Source organism: Balaenoptera musculus, chromosome 4 (assembly GCF_009873245.2).
Source record: "Balaenoptera musculus isolate JJ_BM4_2016_0621 chromosome 4, mBalMus1.pri.v3, whole genome shotgun sequence".
Classification (NCBI taxonomy): domain Eukaryota; kingdom Metazoa; phylum Chordata; class Mammalia; order Artiodactyla; family Balaenopteridae; genus Balaenoptera; species Balaenoptera musculus.
In genome coordinates, this window is record NC_045788.1 from 52,325,749 (window position 1) to 52,350,850 (window position 25,102).

A 25,102-nucleotide genomic window follows, 5' to 3' on the forward strand; every position below is an offset into this window, starting at 1 on the left:
TGATGCTGATTATTTAAAAATCAGAGATGAAAACAAGAAACCCCTAAGCAAAATGTTTATTTGCTTTTTGGTAAACTTGATTCTGTTTTGTAAACATTGAAACATGGATTTTATGAGTGATAGTATTAAAATTTATACTCCCTCTAGAGCATGTTGTTAATCATTATTGCTCTGCTGGGCCTCAGGATTACTTGTCTGCATTGTAATACAATTTTCCTTAATAGTTACAATTGAAATACCAGTGGTTCTTAACACACCTCATATATTTCTATCAATGAAATGAAATTCACAAGAAATAAGAGCTTGCCTCCAGAAATAAACTTCAAAATACTAAATTCCTCTTAAAAATTTGTAAAACTTTTTAAGACCAATGTTGATTTTTGTACTTGTGAAATAAAATATCTGATCCTAATGGTTGTATTTTAGTGCTCCAAAAGATAAATTCATTATCTAAGGATAGTTATAGCATAAATAAAAAGAGAGCAAACAATAGGTACTTCATTTATAATTTAGTTCAGTGCACCAGACATTTATTATGTCTCTACTTTGTGAAAGTCCCTGCAGAGATGATGGTCAGGTACTTATCTTTGGAGGAGGAGGATTGAAAACAGACATTAGCACCTATAATATTTTAGAGCGTGCAGATCCACTACTATGACTTTAGAAACTCCCATCTTTTGTAGAGAGGAAAAGATACCAGAAATGGAACTTGGAGCTCCAGATGAAGTTCAGGAAAACATACTACACTTTTGAGACTCTTTCTTACTCTTATTAAGTACTAGTAGCTGTCAGGAACTGTGTTAAGAGCAGGGCTTGAGGGGTGGAAGCAAACCTGTGTCCTCTACAAAGCAATAAGTGATCCAGAGATACAGATTTGACCCTGAACTAAAGTCACCCATGAGATTTTCAGCTCTGCCAAGTTCTTAGCGCTATCGAGAAGTCAGTCTTATTAATATTTTGAGTAGAAAAGGAAAGTTGCATACAGAGCTTGCCTGAATTTGGTAGTAGCAGAGACAAAGACCCTTTCTGGAGGAGCTCTCCCACCTGAATCAAATTCATTTATTGTGTTCTGTTGTGATTCAAAGAGTAAAAGGCAGCGCAGCATTGGTCTCAGGGGCTCGTAGAATAATGAGGGAGATAAAAGATACATTGAGGTTTCCCAAACTACTGAGGGAAAATTGGTTCAAGTGCCCATTTCACACCCTGATCTATTCTGAGGAGGGGAATGTTCTCAGAATTTCTGTCTTTTTTTTTTTTCTCAGCACTGTTTTCCTCCTTCTTCATGGAGCCCACTTAGTTTCAGCTTTTTAAACTCACTTGGTCCTGCACCAGAACTATATCCCCTATTGGCTTTCACAAGAAATCCATCACATTAAGCATACCATGACAGTTGTAAGTTTGTAAATTAGTTGGAGATTTGGTGGGTTGTGTGGGAAGAGATCACATCACGGAGCTCTCCACCAGCCCTACTTCCTGTTTTCCCCTGGCCGATCCTCTCTGCTGGCTCCCAAAAGCTAAGACTCCTAATACATGTTGCTGTCTTCTTTATCTAGGAAATACCACCTGCCAAGGGTAGTCTAGTTTCCTCCCTTCCCACAAAAGTGCTGGTGATTTTTTTATTGTTGAATAAATAATACAGAAATTGCAGATGAGATAGAGAGAGAAAGCAATGCAAAAGAACTTAGAGAGTTTGGAAGTAACCAGATTTTAAAGTGGCAAATTGGAGCATGGTGATTACAGTGTGTGCCACTTTAAAACTCCATAGTAGATCTTGGAACAAATTCCTTTTAATCTCATTCCAACTGTGTGGTTGACAGTAAAGCATCATTCCAAAATATCCCTTGTATTCTTTGAGTCAGGAAATTACTGCTCTAGTAAAAGAGAGAACATTTTGGAAGCAAAATTATAATATGGACTTTTGACAGTAAGACATACAACTTGCAAGGAATGCAAGTTATACATAGAATCAATTAAAAGGAAAAACGCAGTTATTAGGAAATGATGGGATTATTGTGGTTAGATATTAAAAAACTCATTTTCTCTACTTTAGGCACCATGTGGTTGGCAATAACTTAAAAAAGCAAATACATGCATGTATTTGTACATATGGTATAAAAATATATTTAATATTGTACATTATGTGTGTATGTAAAAATTAGAACAGATTAGTACTTCTGAAAAATATTTGAATGATAGGATCTGCTATTAAATTTCTTATGTCTGTTACAACACACTATTTCTTAGTAAAACTAAGTGCTATAAAGCCACTGAAGTAAAACTGACACTATTTAGTTTTTAAGAAAAATTAACATTTTTCACCAATTGGTTTAGTTCACAAGGATTTCAAAATATAAACAAAGATATTTTTGAGCTAAACTTAGGCTTGGGATATAGCTTTTTTTCTTGTTTAATATTTTTTTGGGATGCTATGTAAATCAAAGCGCTCTGATGCTGTTTGAATTTATTTTACATAATTCCAGAAGTGGGACAAGTTAATTCAGCAGCTGAATGACATTGTCACAGAATCTGTTTCTACCCTTCTGCTCTGCCATTCTCAAGATGTTAGCTATATCCTCAGATTAACTTCCTCCATGCTGTCAAGATGACTAAAGCAGTTCTAGGCATCGTATCCATATACAACAGCAGAAGAAGAAGCATTTTGTTAGGAGGGTGGAAAACTTTGCTAGAAGCCCCCAGAATACGTTTCCTTGCATATTGTTGGCTAGATATAGATAACATATATACCCTTAAATCCATTCCTGGCGAAGGAAATGGGTTCACTACGATTGGCTGAGTCTAATCAGGTTGGCCTGAACCTGGGCGTAAGTCATCCTCCCCAGAGTCGCTTGGGGAAAAAAGACACCTAAGATGAATCAGCGCTCTGCCTAGCAAAAAAGAGGAAACAATGGTTTGTATAGGAAGCCAGTAGTGTCTATTGGAGAAACAAAGCATCAGACTTTAAGCTAGTGGTTCTAAACCCTAGCTGCACGTTAGAATTACCTGGAGAGCTTTTAAAACATATGTTAATTTAATTGTGCTGGGTTGCACATAGATATTATCAATAGCATTTTATAAAAATCTTCCTGGTGATTTTAAGGTATAGCTAAGTTTAAGAACCACTGCTCTAGGTAAACTGAGGATAGAATAAGGCAACAAAACCCTTCATGAGTCTGCACACATTTAACTGCTCAAGCAGTTTTCCATCTCTGCTGAGCAGTACCTAAGAATTAATCAGTGGCCAGCAGGGTAAGGTTACCAACACAAAATCTTAGACCACAGTTAATTTGCCAACGTGAAATGATGCTCACTGCCATAGTCATTGCACATTTTCCAAGAACGTATGATTTTGGGGTGCTTAAATACCCAGACAGCCTTCATAGCCAAGCCGAGATGGGGTTTTATGTAAAGGTAGGAACGTTAGTCCCATTTTTGTGATGAGAGAACTGAGTTGCAAAGAGGCTGTTACTGGAAGAGAGATAGAACTGAAGATCTTAGTCTCCTGAAGCCACGGTTTCCTCCTTTTACTTATTTATTGTTGCTACTTTTGTTCTTGTTTTATTTGAGACAGATGTCATTTGTTTTGGTCAAAGTAAAGCTTCATAATTATAACAGCTACCCTTTATTAACAGCATATTTTGAGCCACGAACTGTGCTAGGTGCTTTATTCCTGCCCCAACATTTGTTTAATTGCTACAGAAATCACATGCAGTAAATAGTACTAACTCTACTTCATAGAAAAGGATATTGGAACCCAGAGAGTTTGATACTTCTCCGAGGTCTCATAATTAGTTCATTTCTCTGGGATCTAGACTTTGAACCCATAATGCAGTGAAATGCCAAAATGCATTTTGCTATGCACAGAGATTTGATTTTGTGCAACTTACCAGTTCAGCAACTACCTATTGGTTGACTAATAGGTGGTAGGTGCTGGGCTAGACCTGAGTTGGATTGCATTTTCCTTGCACAGTATAATTTACATTTTTTTTTAGAAATGGGTTTAGGCCAGTTGCTTTGCACCAAGCACTTAACATATGATCAAAGAATAATTAAATGAAGAAATGACGTGGAATCTTCATTAAGACTGCTTAATTTGGAGTTGCTCAAATTTTAAAGACTAGTGAAACTACCTTGGCAATAATTTCCTTTTCCAGAGGAACTTATTAAAATACAGAAAGTAAAGCCTTTAAATATGTAGCTTATATTATACTCCCTGATATTTCCAAACAAATACTGAGTTACTGGAGAGTGTGTCTTGAGTTATTCAGTCACACTCCATATTACTGTTTTTTAATAAAAACAGTACTCTTTTAATAAGAGACATAATTGGTCTGTATGGCTGACATTTATTCAGTTACTTGCTTTAGAATGTGTTCTCCTAATTGAAAGTTAAGAGGAAAATAAACTGAGCGATGGCTATTAAGGACTCACTGGTTGAGTTTTCACAGAGATAACATTTTCCAAATTACTGAGTTATGATATTGAAAATGAAGGGCAGGCTCCTTGTTGGGGGAAAGTGTTAGAATAGCCCTAATGCAGAATCTCATTAAAGCAACTGTCAGGATTCCTCTATTTTACCATCACCTCCCCTATTCTGTAAGAAGCAACTGTCATTTTGAGTGAGTGTACTGCCAAAGAGGCATTTACAAATAAATGAAAAATGTCACAACTGATTTCACTCCTTCCAGGATACTGTGTGTCAGCTTTGTCACAAACTGTCTTTGTTATTCTCTGTTTTAGATCTCCCAGCTGGACATTGGAAATAGCTTTTGATGGTTTAGGGCCTCTTTCACTTGACCCCAGGTAAGCCCTCTATTGGTGACCTTTTATAAATATTTGTAAAACAGTTTGAGCAGTTAGAGAGTATAAAAACATTTTTCCCTCTTTCTCTCTGTAACTGCTGTTTTTGTCAAAAAGCATTTCAATGTCAATATCGTTTACTTGCATTTTTGGACATTAGAGAGAATAATTCCGTGCCCTACAGAGCATCGTAAAATTATACAATTATAATTCACATTCTCTTCCCTAATGTGATGGTTTGTTATTATCATACTTAATCTAATAATAATTCTAATAACAATTACTTGAAAAGAAGATATATGATTATGCTTTTCCTATATTTTAAAATAGGTGTCCAAATTTTTTATCACTCTTTCTTTATAATATTATCTTGGATATATGTCTTTCATATGATTTATATATACCATTACTGATACACATTCATTATTGCCATCACCATAAACCAGTCCACCAGCACTACTGCCATCATGCTGACATTAGTGAGCACTTACTCTGAGCCATATGCTATATGAATTAGCAATATGAATTAGCTTATGTGAATGTATCACAGTGGTATTTGAATCCTAAGTTAATATGGATTTGAAAAAAAGCAACTAATTAGAAATTGCTAACAGTTGTTACTTTTACAGTGGATATTAAATTAAAGTAAATCTTCATATAATTATACTTTAAGAGATTTTAATCAGTATAATTAGTTGTAGATTATGGATCATTTGGGATTATTTAGCTTTCTACTTGAAAGATAATGGAATGGACCAATTAGGAACATTCTGTTTCTCTTAAAAAATAGAAGTTGAAGCAATTCACTCATTCATGCAACAAATATTTATTGAGCACCTATTAAGTGGGAGCCATTTTACACTGAGGACATGATGGTGAAGAATATGTATCTATTTCTCAGGGGCTTACAGTCTAGTGGCAAACGGTCAAGAACAGGCAAGTACACCATCATGTGATGAGTGAAAACTGTAGGGATAAGCAAGGGGTACAAAGTGAGAAATGAGGTGGGCATCTAAGCCAGACTAGAGATAAATGCTCAAGGAGGGATGTGGCAGAGGAAGGTGGAAAAATATTAAATTTTGGTTACAAAGTAGTTATGGTGTCTGAAGTGTAGTGTTTAAGATAGGGAGGTGTGCCTAAAGAATTCAGGAAGGGGCACATCATGAATGTCCTTCTGAACTATATCAAGGAATTCAGATATAACTGTAAACAGTAGCAGTTAAACTGGAAAGACTTCATCTGATACTGAACATTTTCTTCAAACCAGGCTGATGAAATTCTCACAGGGCCAGCTTCCTATATCTAATAACCAGGCAGGCAGGCCATTCTTCCTCCTTCACACCTACATAAATAGAATATATTTCCTAGACTATAACATCTTTGTGAGCAAGGACCTGGGCTGATGCACCTTGTTTTCCCAGGATCTGTTGCAGTATTTTGCACATAGCAGGCTCTTGGTGTTTGTGGTGTGGGATGACAGGATCAAATGTAAAATCTGGGGAATGGATAGATTGACCCAACAGAGGGTCCCCACAGAAACTGACTACTTAAAGCCATATACTCCTCTTTCCCTGATCAGTTGTCACAAATGGCAAAACTGCTTTCTGCATCTCCTCTTGACTTTCAGATTCATAGTAAGGGGACTCCATCAAAATCAATATGAAATGCAATTTTTAAAATAAACAATAATGTTTCAACTTATAAGTGAAAAAATGTATGTCAGTAAATTCTCTTTAAAGACATAAAAAAGGTTTGAAGAAAGCTAAGAATAAGTGAAGAAAATGATTTTTAGCAAAAGAAGAAATAGCCAATATATCCAAGTTTTATTTATTTGAACTCTAGAAAATTGTATAGTCAATATACATTATAAAAGCTTTCTTTTGTAACGAGAAAGAGATGATAACTATCATTAAATTAATCATGTAAGATAATGTATCAAGAAGATAAAGTGTACTTGTTTTGTAAGAAAAACTAATGAGGAGTCTTTAAAAAATATGGTGATTTACAAATCACAAAATTACTTTACTGGTGTATATGATTGTATAGTGTGGACACTTTGGGTTCAGTTATAAAAAACTTACCATTGTAAAGTTCTCCATTCTAGAGACTTTGCTTTGACCATCTTTTCTGGAGTTATTCCTTTAAAATATGCTGTCTTATGGTCACCTTGCTGCCATATTGGGCTTGAAACCCGTGGAGCATTTCTGTGATTTTTTTTTTTTTTTTTGGTATGGCCACATAAAATTCTGGAAGGACTAAGGCACCCACCCAAGGCTACACAGAGTAGGATATCAGCTCTCATGTGATATTTTAGTGCCCTAAGGATAGACACAAACTGGAAGTTTCAATAAACTCGATAATTTTAGGACATTTAAAATATTTTTCTCCAAACTGAAAATAACTTTTAAAAATATAAAACCTAAACTATATATATATATATATATATATATATATGTGTATATATAGCAATAAGGAAAATATGAACAAGGATACCAAGTTGCACACAGAATCTCTCAACCTTAGAGTCACCTGTTGTTCATAGGGTAATGTTAACATTTTGCAAAGTGAAGAAGAGGCAGTTGTCAAAGAAATGCTGCCTAATGTTTTGGAAAAATGGACATTTCTCTGGCTTGCTATCACTCAAAATACAGGTTAAGAATAGCCAAATTAAATAAAGTCTAATGAAAGTAGAAAAGAGGCAGAAATGAGAGCAGTAGAACTGGAAATGTGAAGGATCAGGATATGCCACCCCAAAATATGCTTCTTTGGCATCAAAATGATTTTTTTGTCCCTAGTTTTCATTTTTTTTATTTTTTGTTTTTATTTTAAAAAATTTTTGATTGGAGTATAGTTGATTTACAATGTTTTGTTAGTTTCAGGTGTACAGCAAAGTGAATCAGTTATACATATACATATACCCACTTTTTTTTTTTTTTAGATTCTTTTCCCATATAGGCCATTACAGAGTATTGAATAGAGTTCCCTGTGCTATATAGCAGGTTCTTATTAGTTATCTATTTCCTATATAGTAGTGTGTATATGTCAATACTTTGGGATTGGGCATCAAAATGATTTTGAGCTGAATGCATTTAGTTTCTGAAATCCCATATCTGCCTAAAAGCAGAGCCTCCCCAAAGATCTCAAAAGTCACTAAATCTTCTTCTGCAAAGCTGCTGTAATCTTCTCATCACACCCAAACAGACTTTGTCACAAGACTGACATATCCCCCATTGGTTCTTCTAAGGTCCCTTTTATCTTTCCAAAATGTCATTTGTTTTTCTATAAGTGCCCTTTCTCCCCTTCCCCTAGTGAATTAGGTCTATAGACCCCAAATTCCAACCATCCCTTTGAGGTATTCATCTCTGAGTTCTCCCTTGTGTATGCTCAATGCACATGTAAATGAATTTGTTTTTTTTAATCTGTCTTTTGTCAGTCTAATTTACAGGGACCTAGCCAATGAACCTAAAATGAGTAGAGAAAAAAAATATTTGTTTCCTCTCCTACTAATTGACTACTTAGGGTTCTATAACACACAGTCATACTGAGTACTAAGGACTTCACTTTAGGAACATTTAGTGTAGGAACTTGCTTCCCCACATCAAAGTCAACACTTGATCTAAACTAACTCTTGGTATCTGATCTCAGTTTAACAGCCCTGCCTCTAGGTTACAGCTGGTCCAGGTGAAATAATACTAATGAAGAGATTAAAGTTGAACCATAGAGGCATTCTAAATGTCCTCATACTGCTAAACGACTTTAGCAAAAACATGACCCTCTGTCTTTAACAGCAAGTATGAATTTCTAATAAGTAAAATGAAAACCTGATTACTTCCTTTAAAGTAAGAAAGTGCCCAAAGAAATCAGCCCCAAATCCTTCAATAACACCTTTAACGGCAAAAGGGGATTTCTAACAAATAAGACAAAAATGATTATTTTCTTTATTGTAACAAGAGCTCAAACAAGTCAGAACCACCACTAACTCCTTTATATATTTAGAGTTAAAAAGTGAATCAAAAGTTCGCAAAACAGGCTTTCGTCTAGTAAGAGAAAGAAATTTTTTAAAAAAGAGAGAAAGGCAGACGATGTGGCCAGGCCTGCCATTGGGATGTGTAAATACACAACTGCTGGCCGGACAATTGGCAGAGGGCCGGCTCTGGCTGGGCCAGGTGGTGGGAACAGTATGAGGCGCCGGCTGCCTTGTTTCGGGGTCACTTCCTGTGCTTATTCCGTCTGTTGGTTTCCTTCTTTTGCGTCCACCTTCTGACTTGGATAGCACCTGTTCTGTACCATTACCTTGGCAGGCAGCTTTCATGTACATTTTAACAAATTCTCTGTGCCAAATTCTCTCCTTAAGTTACCAAAGGCAATTGTTAAAAAACTTGCAGAGCAAGTGAGACAAAAAACAGTTTTCTATAAAGACTAAGGAGTCAAGTATACTACTGGCAGGACAACTGCTTGTGAATTTTGCACACAGCATTTGAAGCTGGCTTGTTGATGAGAAAAACGTTAATTGTTTTTAATTGTCTGAACAAAGGGGCGTAAATTTCATCCATTCTGTTGCTGTTTATTGGATGTCTGTTCATGCTAACATGCCCAGTTTGGCTTCTCTTTTTCTTTAACATAGCTCTGCAAATTTCCAGGAACTAAGACAAAAACAGTTCTTTTATATTAGGACATAGCCTTTTCCCAGCAATATCGTGTGGCTTATGCCAACCTGTTGTCTGGTGACTAGGGACTTTACACGTGGGTTTTCTAAATGATAGGTATTTTGAAATTTTCTATAGAAAAATTTGATAGAATTTTTTCTCTTTGTAGCTGCAGCCCATTTATGTACTTTTTGCCTTATGAAGATGGAGGGGGAGAATCAAAACATCCCTCAAAACTGGAATAATACAGTTTTGGGTGGGACACATAGTCCTTTTACCAAAAGTAAGATTTTGCACACAAGAGAACCAAAGCTTTTCTCACATTTCTTTCTCTTACCGTATCACTCTTCTTTACCTCCAAACTCTTACTGGATGTTTATTCCTAAAATATTAACATTTGGGTAACATGAATTTCAAAGAAAACTTTTCAGAAGCTCTTTCCTCTCAATGCCTATCATGCCACATTCCACATTCCATTTAATTTTAAAGCCATTTAATTTTAATTGGGAATGAAGTAAGATACCTATTATAAAGACAATTTATAGATGAATTCTGGTAACAGATTATTTTTGATCACCATATATCTGAATCATCTTTTGTAAAATTTTTACATACTGATTTATCTTTTTTCTAAATTAGGAAATTGAAATGTGTGATGATACAGCTAAAGCACAGATTCAGCCCAGAAAGATGAAAGGCGATGGTTAAATAACAAAGGTTAATAGTCAAGGGATTTGACAGCTGTAAAAATGCAATGTGTTTATTTAGTACACTTAAAGTGGGTTAATCAATCAGCCATTCAACATATCCTAAATATGTGGCATGTGTGCGAAAATGCACTGGATGCTGTAAAATACGTATTTTTAAACAATCAAAAAGCATCACTAGGTTCCATTTATGATTTTAATTATTATAGAGTATAGAGGAGTTCAGTATGTTTCCTGATACAGACCTGTTTACAATTATAGGAAAACAAAATAGGCAGTGAAAATATAATACAGAAACAGAGAATAGGAGCATATTTAAATAGGTGCTAATTATGAGGTGAAGGCAGTATTTGTAAGAGTCATTAGAAAAGGCCTAAATCTGTGTGCTGGGGACATCTCAGAGAAGGCAATTTAGAGGCACTGTGGTTTGAGGTAGACTGTGACACATGAGAATTTGGGTAGATGAGAGAGGTAAATAGACACTTTTTGTTCGGGGGGAGGGGGGTGACCAAGCAGCATGACCCGTAAAGACAGTGGTTTAGCAGTTAACATCAGGGAGAATGGCAGTACGAGAAGTAGGCATCAGTGACTGGCACAGAGGATGTGTCCTGGGAACTTACTGGATGTGAGGAGAGGTAGAGGCAGGGCCTTCAAGGCCAGGCAGAGTGCTTTACACCGAGGCAGTGGACTGCGCTAAGTTCTTGAGCTGGGAGTGCCATTATGAAGATAGGGTCTTCTGTGAAATGATCCTGAGCTGGGACTAGAGCAGGATGGTTGGTGGGAGGGAGTTGTGGACATCTAGGCACAAGAGGAGTAGGCTGAATTAGGGTGCTGATGGGGGAGTGAATGAAGAAATACAGTGCCAGTAATTAAGCCATATTTTCCTGATACTTATTTCTTATTTACAAATGTGGTACAACAATTAACACATTCCGGAGTTAGTAATTAGCAATCAGGTTAAATTACTTTGATTACCTCTTTTACATTTAATGAGAAACATTTTAAGAAAGCTACTTTCTGAGATGTTTTGTAGTCTGCTCTCTCTATATAGTTTCTCTTTTACTGATCCTGCATTCTTTCCTTCTCCTTTTACCTCTCTCACCCTTTTTCTCTGTCCTCTCTCACTTTCCCTTCTAAAAGAACAAACATTTAGGGTGCTTTTTATTAAGTTATTTAAATAAATTAATCATCATTTTATATTATATAAGTATAAGAGTTTAAACCTCATATAGGCTTAAAATTTAAAAGTAGCACCTTGCTAATATTTCTTTCCAGGCGGTTCCTGAGACAATGATTTTCAACTCTTCTATTTTTTTCTGATAGCTCTATGCTTAAGTAGTTATTTCTTGATTTATAGATACTTGATACTATCTATTGACTTCTTGTTTTGTTGGTTGAGAATTAATTTTTCTAAGATCTCACACCCAGCCGTCCAAAATATCCTCCCTTTTTAAAAAAATTACGGTTATATCACAATTGTTCATTAAATTGTTTTCACATTTGCAATAATAAGTGAATATCACTTACTTTGAACCAAGACTTATATTATGAATTTTTTCCTTTCTCATACATTTTTAAGCATTAACACTTTCCTTTTTTGTTTGCTTAGTTTTCTGTATATCTGTTACTATTTGTTCCCAAATATTCTATAAAAGACCTATTAAATGGCCATCAGTAACATTTTTAAATGATTTTTTATTGTTGTTGTTCTCAGAAAAGTGTGGCCTTGAATGGCTTCATTATTAAAGACAAATAGAGGCCCCGAGAAATAATTTAGTCCTCAGCTTAGGATACAAGAAAAACCAAAGAATCTAAAAGAAACGAGAGAGTATTCTGAAATACCAACAAAATAAACTCCTCTTGAGCTTGATGAGAGAGAGAAGGTTAGGAATAAAGAAGGAAACAGATTCAGATGAAACTCATAAACGATTGGCTACATTAAACTTTTTCTGGTGTTGGCCTGGAGATATTCCTGCTGTACCCCTTCATCCTCCTGCATCAGTTGTGGCTTTTGTTTCTAGGCCTAGTACAACTGTCATTCTGGAATGTTTCTTTCCCACTTTTTGTATTAGGACCCTTTGGTACCTACAGCTAATTTCTGCCTCCAACGGCTTTCTAAGAAAGGGTGCCTGGGAAAGTCTTCTGTCTCTTTACAAGCTAGATGTGTCTTTATTCTGCCCTCCTGCTTGATTGATCATTTGGATGATCACAGGCTGCTTCCTCTCAGAAGTCTGAAGCCTCTACTTTCTTATAGTCTTTCTGTTGAGAAGTCAGAGACCATTCTAATGGTAGGTGCTTCTTTTCTTAGGAAATTTTTGGTCTCTTTAGTGAGCATCTGTGTGCCTTTTCAAACTGAATTTTCAGCTTGGTAATTTTCTTATTGGTATTGTTATATTATTGGGATTTTCTTTCCTCTTTATTTTGGCAACTCCTATTGAAAAAAAATGCTGGCTATCCTGGATTAATTCTCTGATTTTACCCCTGTTAACTTTCCATTTCTTTTTGTCTCTTGTGGTTTCCTTGATTTTGTCTTTTATTATTATATTCCTAAGTTTTAGGAACTCTTTATTCTGTGATTGTTCCTAGTTTATGATATCCTGTTCTAGTTTTATGGTACACTATATTAATTTTATTTTGCTGAAGTATTTCTCACTCTGCATAGTCTGTTTCCTCCTGGTTCTCTTTTTTTGCTGTTTGTTTTTGCGTGGGAAGCATTCTTTACATATTTAATAATCCTTAAACATCTATTTTAAGAATTAAACACTAAAAGGTGATAAATACATGCTTAGGTGGGATTTGGTTTCTGTGAGCTTCACTATGGAAGGGTGATGAGCAAACCTTTTCATTTTCAATAACTGATGAGATATATGTGTATATATATATATATATATATATATATATATATATATATATATATACATATATATATATATTTATCATCAAATTTTATGATCCAGAAAAGTAGATATTTCTCCCACTTTACTGTTGAAGAAACAGAGTCAAATGGGGTTAAATAGTTTTCTAAAGTTACATATCTCATTAGGTCTATGTGAATCAAAATCTTGTGCTCTTTCTAAGACATCATTGTCTAATTTTATTTTTTCTCTTCTGGAGCTACACCTCTGAGTCAAGTGGCATTATGGTAAAATTTTGTGAAGATAATCACAGCTCTTTAAACTGCAGAATAAAGGCAGCTTCACGTAAGTGTAAATACATTTTGAAATGCCCTCTTGAAGCCTTTCAGTTCAGAGCATTTAAACTGAATGTTGGACTAGTAAATTATAAAGGAATTAAAATGCTTCACCAGTTTGTACTTTGCTGATATTACCACATTCTTGAAGCATAAAGCCAGAAGTGGAAATGGACCACCTTCATAAACGGCAGAATTGAATAAAAATATGTACAATCTTTTGAGAAAAGAATTTGGTAATATACATTAATAGCCTTTAAAAAATTGATACCTCTGACCTAGACATCTAATTTTAGAAATCTCACAGAAGGAAAGCAGAGGTGTAGATAAAACTACAGATAAATATTCAAAATTATGATGTTCATTATTAAATATTATTATGATGTTCATTATTAAATATGCAAACTTAAAATTAGAAAAAAACAAAATTCCTACAATGGCAGGACTTTTAAATAAATTATGGCCATTAAAGCCATGTGATGGAGTATTATGTAGCTCTGAAACATGGTGTTTTTAAAGGGTATTTAAAGTACAGAAATGTCTGGTGTGTTAAGTGAAAAAGCAGAATGCCAAACTGTACTCACTGTGCAGTGCAAAGTAGGTTGAAATTCATGTACATTTGCATAGAAAAAAGACTGGAGGAAAATATACCAAGCTGCAATAGTATTTGTCTCTAGCTTCTGGAATTACAGGCAATTTAAATTTTCTCAACGATGCTATTCTGTAATTTCCAAATTTCCTAAAATAACTACATATTACGTTAATAATAAAGAAAGTATGTAGCCTTAAAAACACTCGAAGGAGAACAAAAAAACTCTTTCTAGTCTCTGTGCTATTGAGAATAAGTGAGACTAAGTGTCCTTTGACTCTTCCTTGCCTTCATGTAACCATCTGGGGATAGTACTAATGGGACAGAATTGGGCTCTTTATCGCACTGGATTGTTATTAAGAATTTTCTAACTTAGGAAAATGTGCTGATTCCTGTTATCTTTATTGCCCATTTTCTTCTTTTTCCTAACTCCATTCTCTCATATTTTATACCTTAAACACTCATCATTGGATTGTCATAAATATGATTTATTTAAGTCACTAATGTACATTTTAAATTTATTGTGCATTTTTATTTACAGTGCAATTCTATGTATGATTCATACACAAATTGGAACTGGTTTCTGAAATATTTTGTAAAAATCTATTAAAGGTTTCCTAGTGACAAAAGTTACATATGAAAAAAGTTAAAGGTGTGTAACTGGATTAAATGAATAAAACGTAAGGGGAAAAAATCATCCTGATTACCTATAATTAATACTAGCCTAGCTTTTAGACATTTTTCTAGGTAAACAGTCATTTCATGTAATTTACTTACTAATTGCAGTGATTTTAAACACCTGGGTTCCCTTTGCACTATCTATAAAAATCTTTAGGTATTAAGAATTAACACACGTTTGATGTTGAAGTGGAATGAAATGGGTGAGATCTAGATATTACAGTTGTCCCTTGGTATCCTTGGGATCCAGGACCCTTTGTGGATACCAAAATCCACAGAAGCTCAAGTCCTTTATATAAAATGGCATACTACCTTAGCTCTCCCTATTCATGGGCATCCCACAGATACAGAGGGCTGACTGTACTTAGACTTTTATGAATTTTCAGAATTTCACTGAATTCTAGAATAGAAATTATGTAAGCGGCATTATCAGTTCTGTGGATACAATTTTAATGACAGAATTTTTTTAAATGAATATTTTAAAACATATGTTTTTTAAAATTTCAAAGCACAGATAATTTGGCCAAATTAAATAATTAATTTGTAAGGGCGGGCAGTAGATAATGTGTTCTTGAATATTCAAGAGAGATTGCAATGTGTATTTTTTTTTCTATAATCACTGTGCAAATATTCATTAAGCATCCAAGAGCTAAAACTTTGCTCACTCTATTAAAAATGGAATTATAAAACATATGGACTGGTATTGTATACGAATAGAATGAAATTTGGACAGATTGCTACTATTAAGCAGCAATGTAAAAATAGTGCTTAAAGTCAGAGTCAAGGAACATCTTCAGCACAGCTTCATTTATGAAATATGGCAAATTAAGTGACACAGATTTTTCTCATTTTGACACCTCCCCTAATAGGTTAAAGAATTTATGTTTCGTCTAACTGAGTTCATAATTATCATGTTTGTTAATTTACGATTTTGGAAGGATGCTTTTAACTTCACTATTTTAGGTTTGACTTAGACAACTTTACATTTTCATCCACTGAAATGAGGCTGATGGAGTAAGTGGCCTCATTACCTGGGGGGATGGCTTTCTTAGTTATAGCTTCCCATCTGCCTCAGAATTGTCACACACTTTGGTTCCTCCTGTCCCCAAATCCTAGATGTGACTCTATGTTCCCACTTAGTGTTCTTCTCAAAGTTCTGATCCTGCCCCCAAGGTTTAGTGTGTTTATATTATCAATGAAAAAAAAAGTTTTCTAATGGTCTCATCCTGCAACATAGTTAAAGGGTTAAATGATAGCCACTAACGTGTTTTCTGTTGGCTAAAATACTTTTCCCCCCCTTTGTTAAGTAGACGGTTTTTCTTTTTTTTTTTTTTTTTGGAAGAAAAAGGAAAAAGGATAATTTAAACAAAATTTAGTTTATGTTAAGAAGACAGTTGAAACACTGAAAGTCTTTATCTTTTGGACCATTGATCTCTGTTACCTGGGATAAAGGCAGAGATTCAACTAAGTCTTTAATTGTGAGGTATAAGAAGTATTTACAGTATGCTTACAATGTATCCAATTGAATATTTTGTTCAAAAAGGAAATTTTACTGTTTTGTTCCTCTTTCTGAGACATTCACTTTTTTCCCCTTAAATAAGCAGATAATCCAATACATACTTTACAGGAATTTAAAAAATCATAAAATGTATGTGATAAAATAAATGTTGTTTAGTTCTCCATATTTTTATCCATTAGCTTTGGATTGCCTATAAGAACCATGACTTGAATAATAAAGGATTCTGTAGCATATGTGTGTTTTACACATTACATACACTATGTTTTTCATTATCGACAAAAAGTCAGTCTTAAATGTTTTCGGTCTGCCCTTGACTTTAAACAGAAATAAGTTCATTCAGTTTTCTTTTGGTGCATTATTTAATGACACCAACTTTTTGTACTGATGTCTGACATATAAGGAGCTCCTTATAAAACATCTCCCAGGTTAATGTATGGTTAGTGTGTGGCTCATGTATTCCCAGATGTTGTGGACTTTTACATAGTCCTTAAATATGTTTTTCAGCCAACGTTTATATAGGAAAAAATTATATTGATTTATCTAAATTCAATGTATGATTTTTTAAAAAAAATAATGTTTGAGTAGAGACTGGATATAGTTGTTAGAGTGTCAGGATCAGGTGTAGCCTCTGCCGAAAACGTTGCATATAGCATTAGTGATGCACTTGAGTATGGCTGATGCTGGAAGCCACGCTGCTGCATCCAAATCAACCATCTGCTAACTACTGTATTAATCGCTTGATGAACATGAAGCAATGTCTTCAGCAGTTTATATCCTAATATAATAGTCTGCCACTTAAGAGTTTTATTTTATTTTTATAAATTTATTTATTTTATTTATTTATTTTTAGCTGTGTTGGGTCTTCATTGCGGTGCACGGGCTTCTCATTGCAGTAGCTTCTCTTTTTGCGGAGCATGGGCTCTAGGCACGCGGGCTTCAGTAGTTGTGGCGTGCAGGCTCTAGAGCGCAGGCTCAGTAGTTTTGGCGCATGGGCTTAGTTGCTCCGCAGCATGTGAGATCTTCCCGGACCAGGGATCAAACCCATGTCCCCTGCATTGGCAGGCGGATTCTTAACCAATGCGCCACCAGGGAAGTCCCCACTTAGAGTTTTAATGTGTTTTATGAAACTTATCGTATTGGTGTTAATGTATAACAAATACTAATATTTCCCATTCAGTGCAACAGGAAAAAAGGTTAGCTTTTTATGTCTGATTTTTAGGAGCTGTAATACTGACATTCAATGGGAGAGATGCCTGAACTCTATTTTGAAAGTCTGATGTGGTGGAAAAAAAGATAGGCTTTGACATCCATGGTCCTTGGTTCAGATTCTGCCACTGCTACATTAGGTGTACTTGGATAAGTTCCTTAAGGGTTTTGAGCCTTAGTTTTCTCCTATTAAAATGAGAAGAGTAATATTCATCCTTTACAGTTGTTTTGAAGGTTAACAAAAATATAAATAAAACATTTCAAAGCCTTACACACAGTAGTCAGTATATTAGTGAAGGCTATTAGGATTAGTGATAATTTGCAGTAATTTACTATGTAAAAGTTAATGATAATGCCAAATTTTGTATAATGCCTTCTGGTTGGTGGAGCACTTTCGTATACAACATATTTAATCTTTCCTAAAGCTCTGTGAGGCATCTTATTATTATTCTTAGCATGTCCTATATATAGCTTACATATGAGGTTAACTGATGTGGCTAGTAAATGAAGTAAAAATGTGAGCCTAATATTGTAACTTCAAAGTCTCTGCTCTGTGTACTGTAAAATATCAATTTCTTATTAATAATTAGTAACTTCACATTCTGGATGACAAACATTTATTTGGCTTAAAAGTTTTAGATAGATAGATAAGTAGATAGATGAAAAATTTTCTAGTGGAATCAGGTGTTAGTTTTTACTAAAAATCAATAATGTAAGGAGCTGTTAGCACTGGATATATTACACAGTGATTTGCAATCCCCTAGCGTCTTCACAAGCTTTAACTTACTGAGACACATGTGGGCACCGAGTGGGGAGCTACCATCCGTATGTTACAGATGATGCGCCTGATGTCCTGAGAAGTTGTGTTTTGCTGAAGGTGATGCTTTTAATAAATAGCAGAATGTTGTGTCTCCAAGTACAGGTTTTACATGAATTTCCCAAATTCTATTTTATTTAGCACTTAGTGAATAAGTATTATGTTTAGAGTAGATGTTGTTAGAAGTACAAAAATAAACAAGGCAAGTTTCTTGCCTTTATAGAGGTTAAAACTTGTGTGTGTTTGTGTGGAGAGACAAAAATGCGTTTAAATGATCACAGTGGAAGGTGTCATATGTCAGTGATTACAATGGAAGGTGCTGTATGTTTTAATAATTGGAAACCCAAGTCAAGTGTGATGTAGAAGAAAACAAAATAAAACAAATCTAGATTATATCTTTGGTCAAAGAAACTCCCAAAAGGTGTAATAGTTTATGTGGAAGAAAACTGGAGGTGACTATACTTTTTTTAGAATCTAAAGCTATGAAAAACTGCATTTTTTTCTTCAAGGGATTATGGGCTGTAATGAGTGCACTCTACAATGTGCCAAAATTTATGATAAGAAAAAATAATTAAGCAAGATAATATAACTGCCTATTGATGCTTAATGGAAATACGTGTTCATTAAGTTTAGAAAATGGAAAACTTAGTTCTGTGTCTTAATTCATTCCACTTATGTTTAGGTGGGAATTAGGTTTAATGAGTTTTAATAATATCCTTGAATTTGATGTATTTATCTTCATCTAGAACACTTAGCTCCATACTACTTTAAGTAGCACATTAAGAAAAAGATAAATTCTTCCTTCGCTTTCATCTATTCCTGAGAAATTTGAGTGTGTGTGGTTTGGAATTAGTCATTTTCCATTTCTCATGATTAATTCAGGAAACAAGCATTCTGGGCTTTCCAGGTACGTTCTTTTTAGTAATGGGTGATTTTTTGTTTTACATTTGAAGGTGTTGTCCTCAGATGAATGTTAGGCAATTCTCTGTCCTTAAGTGCAATGAAAGCTGCTAAATTTGTTCATCTTAATTTAGCTAATCGTGTTCTCCATGCTATTATATTTTACATGCAAAGGAAAAATCTCTGTGCCTTAAAATAATCTGAACTGACATAGTTCGTGAAATTTTACAATTATAACTACCACATTATATTTTACATATTTTATAAATATCTTTAAAAATATTTCTATTTTCTCCAGAAAACAGAAAAATACAGAGAAATCACCCAGTCTTTGCCACTCATTATGCTTATTTAGCCTCTCTATCCACAAATAAAAAGGTATCATGTCTTTCATGGTTTTCTCTTTTAGTTAATATTTTTTGAATATCTTTCAATATTATTAAATATTCTTCTATAATATAATTTAATGGCTGTAATCTGATACATATACTGTAGAATAAACTATCACAATTACTTATTTAATCTGTTGTTGAGCACTGAAGCATTCCTTCCCTCCTCCCTCCCTCTCTTCCTCCCTTCCTTCCTTCCTTCCTTCCTTCTTTCTCTCTCTCGTTCTACCTTTTAATTAAAACACTACTAAACTCCTTTTCAGCAGATCTGTGAGCACATTTTTTATTGTTCAGTTAGAAAAACTTCCTAGAAGCAGTATTGAGAAATTAAAGTATATGTACATTTTTAAGGGTAATTAAAGTATTGTTGCATTTCCTCCAAAAAGGTTGTACCGATATATACTCCTATATTCATGGTGTTTTTCGTAATTAAAAATTTGGTTTTGTGTAGTCATAGCTATCAATATTTTCCTTTATGTTATTTGCTTTTGGTATCATGCTTAGAGAAGCCTCATCTTCCCAAAGTGTGTGTATGTATGTGTGTAAATATATAATATTTATATATATATTCCTTTCAATACTGTAATGGTTTATTTCATATATCTATACATAAATATATAGATATGGATATAGATATAGATGTAGATATAGAGGTATAAGACCCTTTGGTCCAGATAGAATTTATTCTGGGCTACTCTTTAATACTCTAACAATTGCTGTCATGAGAATGTTATCAGCTAACTACAGGCACAGGGTTTACTATGGTCCAGCTAAGTGTTTTATAAGAATTATCTATTTAAACATCACCTATGACAGCAATCCCCAACCTTTTTGGCACCAGGGAGCAGTTTCGTGGAAAACAGTTTTTCCATGGATGGGGCCAGGTTGGGGGGATGGTTCAGGCAGTAATGTGAGCGATGGGGAGCGATGGGGAGCGACCCATGAAGCTTTGCTCGCTCACCTGCCGCCGCTAACCTCCTGCTGTGCGGCCTAGCTCCTAGCAGGCCACGGACCACTACTGGTCTGCAGACTGGGGGTTGGGGACCCCTGACCTATGTTATAGAAACTACAATGATTATCCTGTTTTACAGATAAAGAAACTGAGACTTAGAGACAAGATTTAAAGCTAAGTATCTATGGCTTCAAAGCTTATTATCTTAACCAGTAAGCATACTGCCTTTCTTTAAAAAGAAGAGCTACCCTGTGATTGAATACTATAATTAGTATTGTTGAATAGGAGATTTCTTGAGGGAGGGATTGCCTTTGATGATCGATGAAGAAGCTCAAGAGTCATAAAAGGAACCAGAGAGAGTTCCTGCAGGTTCCTACACTCTTTACATAACTTTTTTCTCTGTCTTTTTTATATCACACTTTCATTTTGGATAGTTTAACTTCTCTGTCATCAGGCAATTGTAGTTAAATAAGTTTTCCTCTTAATATAATACAAATTTAAGGTGATAGGTGCTTGCATTCTGTGTGGAATTGCAATTTCAGTTCAGACGTCAGGAAAAGGAATCTCTTTTGCAATTGAGGTTAAAGGTCCCACAGAACAAAGTGGAATGATTGACCACCTGTGTGAGTTTTCTCACTGCTGTTATGTTTTATCCTTTTACAAAAAAAGATTCTGAATATTTTAGGAGACTGATGCTGAATTTTCTAACATTGTTGGCAAGTATGTATCACAATTGTGTTCTTCTTACTTACAGTTTAGTATTAACATTTCCTATTTGAATATTTAATATCATTAGAAAAATAGATAACATTCTTGTTTTGGCTTGCTCCTTTTCATTATAAAAAATATTGTCTTGTCTCTTAAGTAAAAAAGAATGCATTCCCTTGGTTAAAAATAAAAGAAGCAGCAGCAATTTTAGAAAATATTGATCTGGCTTTCATATCTGAAAGTTGTCTTTCTTAATTTATAAGAAATCACTATAGAATTGTATAATTTTTTTCTCAAGAAATAAAAGAGAGGGACTTCCCTGGTGGTCCAGTAGTTAAGACTCCACGGTTCCACTGCAGGAACATGGGTTCAATCCCTGGTCGGGGAACTAAGATCCCACATGCTGCGTGGTGCGGCCAAAAGAAAAAAAAAACAAGAAATAAAAGAGAGACATTAAGAGAGTGTGATATTTGTGAAGCTCCCTTTTTAAAAGTATGTGTTTTCAAAAAGCAAAGATCCATAAATTGAATAATTTTTATGGATTATAAAATTTATAGTGCATTTTTACAGAAATATATTTTGATTCTGTAACAATCTATAATTACATTATAAAAACAACCTTTGAAGCCATATATTTTTGTATTTGTTAAGATATTAATAATGATGTTCAAAACATGTTACAAATTACATTTTGTTTTGGCCTTTTTATCCCGATAGAGACTCAATTTTCTTAATCATTGACCTACATAGAATCATAGACCTACAAGCAACATAAACGTTGTGTATTGACTTTTAAAAAATGCAAACTTATTATTTTTAGACTACTGTAAATATTCCCATTGTGAATGTAGGAAATTTAACTGTTTCTTTCAGGGGTTTCAGCTCATGTAATATCTCATGAAGTTTTTTTAATATCTCAAGGTTCTATTAATGTTATTCTTGTGTTTGATTAACATTATAAGAAAGATTTCTGTGTTAAAATGTGAAGTATCTTTTAAACTCTGAGGATCACTTTCTTGATTTTTGACAAAATTTTTACTGTATTAGAATCCTTTAAGAGGTACCTCTTCATTAGGTTTTTAGTAAATACGTCATGGATTTTTTTCTCATTTGTCGTATGTGCTTATGGAGAAATATTTGCATCCATTCACTAGCTGGTTTCTAACATCATGGGGTAGGAGTCTGAAGGAGTCTATACCACTGGTTGGTGGGGGAGCTAGTACATAAAAAAGTAAAGCATTTTTGTATTTCTTTTAAAAATATCTGTTTGTCAGGAGGACCTCAATATCACTGCTAAGTGTGATGATTCGCTAGGAGGACTCAGAAGACTCAGGATGTAGTCAGGCAAAGGGCTATGATTTATTACAGCCTAAGGAAAAGGCACATGGGACAATGTCTGAGAGAAATCAGGTACAAGCTTCCAGAGTTCTCTCCCAGCGTAGTCACACAAGAAGCAGTGATTCCTCCAGCGATGACTGTGACAAATGTAAAATGTTGCCAACCAATGAAACTTCTTAGAAGTTCAGCAACCAGCGTTTTCGGTGGGGATGGTCATGTAGGCACCTTCTGTCCAGCATGTACCAAAATGACAGACTCCCAGAAGAAAAGCAGGAATTCAGCATAATCTATATTATTTATATAAACTGTTTAGGCATAGCGAGCCTTGTATCAGTTCTGGGAATGGTGGGTACCCTCCTGAATCCAAGTTCCATCTCTACCACTAACACATTATGTCTCTGAGAAAATCACTTTTACCATTCCAAATCTCAGTTTTCTTCTCTCTTAAATGGCAAGATATGCTAGATAATATTAGAAATAATCTCTAATTCTCTAATTATTAGAATCTGAGTTTTATATAGATTTGTTTCTTAATCTATGTAGATCAATGGGATTCTTTTAAATTACTTCTTCCTCTAGCCCCCAATGTGATTTATTATAGATGAGGCCCAGAGGCTTCTATTACACTTAGGTTATTTCTGTTTGAATTTTTCCTACTTTTATAATTTCCACATCCAAACATAAAGTTGTGTCTTGTATGTTAAAAATCCAAAGGAAGAAGTTAAGTTATAGACTGCATGGCCTTAATGAAATAGATATGAACGGTGACAAGGCAAGTAGTCAATCCCCATTTAACAGGGGAGCACAATAAGTCAGAGAGAATAGTTAATTTGTAAATGTCTGTACAGCTAACACATCAAAGAGCCTAAACAGTTCTTCTAGCTACTCAACAGGATGTTCTTTGAGGGCAGATACTGACATTTTGCAGTAGGAAAGTGTGGCTTAGTAAATAGGAGTGGCTCAATAAATGGTAGACAGATAATAGTTATACAACTTGGAGCAATTCACTCATTCTCTCACGTGGCAAACCTTTAGAACATAGTTATCAAAAACTTTCTTCCTTTTAATGTTTTGATTGATGGTTTTGTAATTACCTTTGGTGTTTTCAGTTCACCTGGGACCTGACTTTTGCTGTTGGGGATTTTATCCCTCCTCTTTAGAACATTAGTTTCTGCCTTGCTCTAGCAGTTTCTTCCCCTGCTCTTGCTGTGTCTCTCTGTCTCTGTCTCAGGGTACTGGAGGCTACTTGGTAAATCGTAATTTTTTTTTTTTGGTCTCCTGGTCTGCTTTCATGTACCATTCTGGTCTAGAACAAAGAAATATCTTTGTCCCTGCTCAAGCTGTCATTGAGATAGAAGCTCCCAAACAGCACCATTTCAAAGAAAACCCTTTGACAGAATAAAATAAAGCAATTTACCATTTTCAGTGAAGATCATGGCCATTCTGGTGGAAAATGTGTTCAATCATTCTTGTAAATGAAAGAGAATTATGGTGCTACTATATTATTTTTTACAATACTTTTTATATCCTGTACTGACATTTTTCTTTTTAGTTAGTTGGACGTAAATATAGCTCTTCAAGTGTATTTTGGGAAGTATATTTTGTTCAAAAGTTCTTTGGTACTTTTGGAAAATTCTTCTTTAATAATTCTATTTTGAAAATATTTTTCTAGAGCTACATGGAAAATAAGCACTTTAACTAAATTTTTGGTATTAAAATGTACCTACCAAATTATTTTAAAAGATGCATTTAATTGAATATTGAAAAATGATTCCATACTGAAAATATTGTATGGTGACAGCTAGACTCTATCTTTTAGAATTGTATCTTTGTAATTTCAGTATCATATTTAACAAATTACGTTTATAGTTCTCTACTTAATTCAACTCTTAGGCATTATATGAAGGAGATATTTTTAGGTACCAGTACTTGAAGTTTTATGATTAAATCTATTCATATAAATTTGATGCTTTGAGATTGTGAAAGAAAATGTCAATTAGTTTGTAATTTAAAATACCATAGCCCTAGAGTTGTAGTATTGAAATGGTGCTATTTTTGTTTCGCTTGAAATAGTAGATTCTAAGAGATTTTGAAATGTTAATTTAAAACAAAAGGCATTGAGAACAATAATATGTGAAATATAAAAACTGTTTTCCAGTGGAGCAATAGAAATGACAGAGTAGGGTGTAAGATATCTAGACTTTGGTGGAACTATAATTTTAAATCTTGTTTAAGATCTGTGTGCTTCAAATTTATTTATAATTTTGAATCAATAATATATTTGCAATGCTGTTGCATAGTTGTTTACTAGTTGGGCCACAATATTGCCCCTCCACCAGGGGTCCTATTTTAATTGTAGTCTATGTAAATAATGCCTATTGTAGCTATGCCAGGAGAAGCAATGATCTTAGGAACATGCCATTTTGTTTGGCATCTGGTGACCAAGTATCAAGGATAGAAGTAGACCTTCTGTAAAAGTTGATATATTTAAAAATAATAAATATGTCAGTAGTGATATAGAAATTGTTTCAGAGTATTCACTACAAAGATTCACCATTTGACTCTTCTGAATCTAGCTGGGAATTCTAAAGTGTCTAAATGTACTCTATTTTCAGACCTAGCCAAATTTCACACACAAACAAAAGTCACAGTTCTGGATAACCCAG

General features: G+C 34.4%; 1 protein-coding gene across 2 annotated transcripts in view; it reads left to right on the forward strand.

The window, feature by feature from the left end:
• The window catches only part of NAALADL2 (N-acetylated alpha-linked acidic dipeptidase like 2), a 1,542,421-nt gene that overhangs the window by 106,351 nt on the left and 1,410,968 nt on the right, over positions 1-25,102 (forward strand). Inside the window, exon 3 of one of the 2 annotated variants that reach the window (XM_036850518.1) lies at positions 4,738-4,800. The gene's annotated coding sequence lies outside the window, so the exon portion shown is untranslated. Of the gene's footprint in view, positions 1-4,725; positions 4,801-25,102 lie in introns of those variants that run through there. The other variant, XM_036850517.1, reaches the window with a different exon arrangement.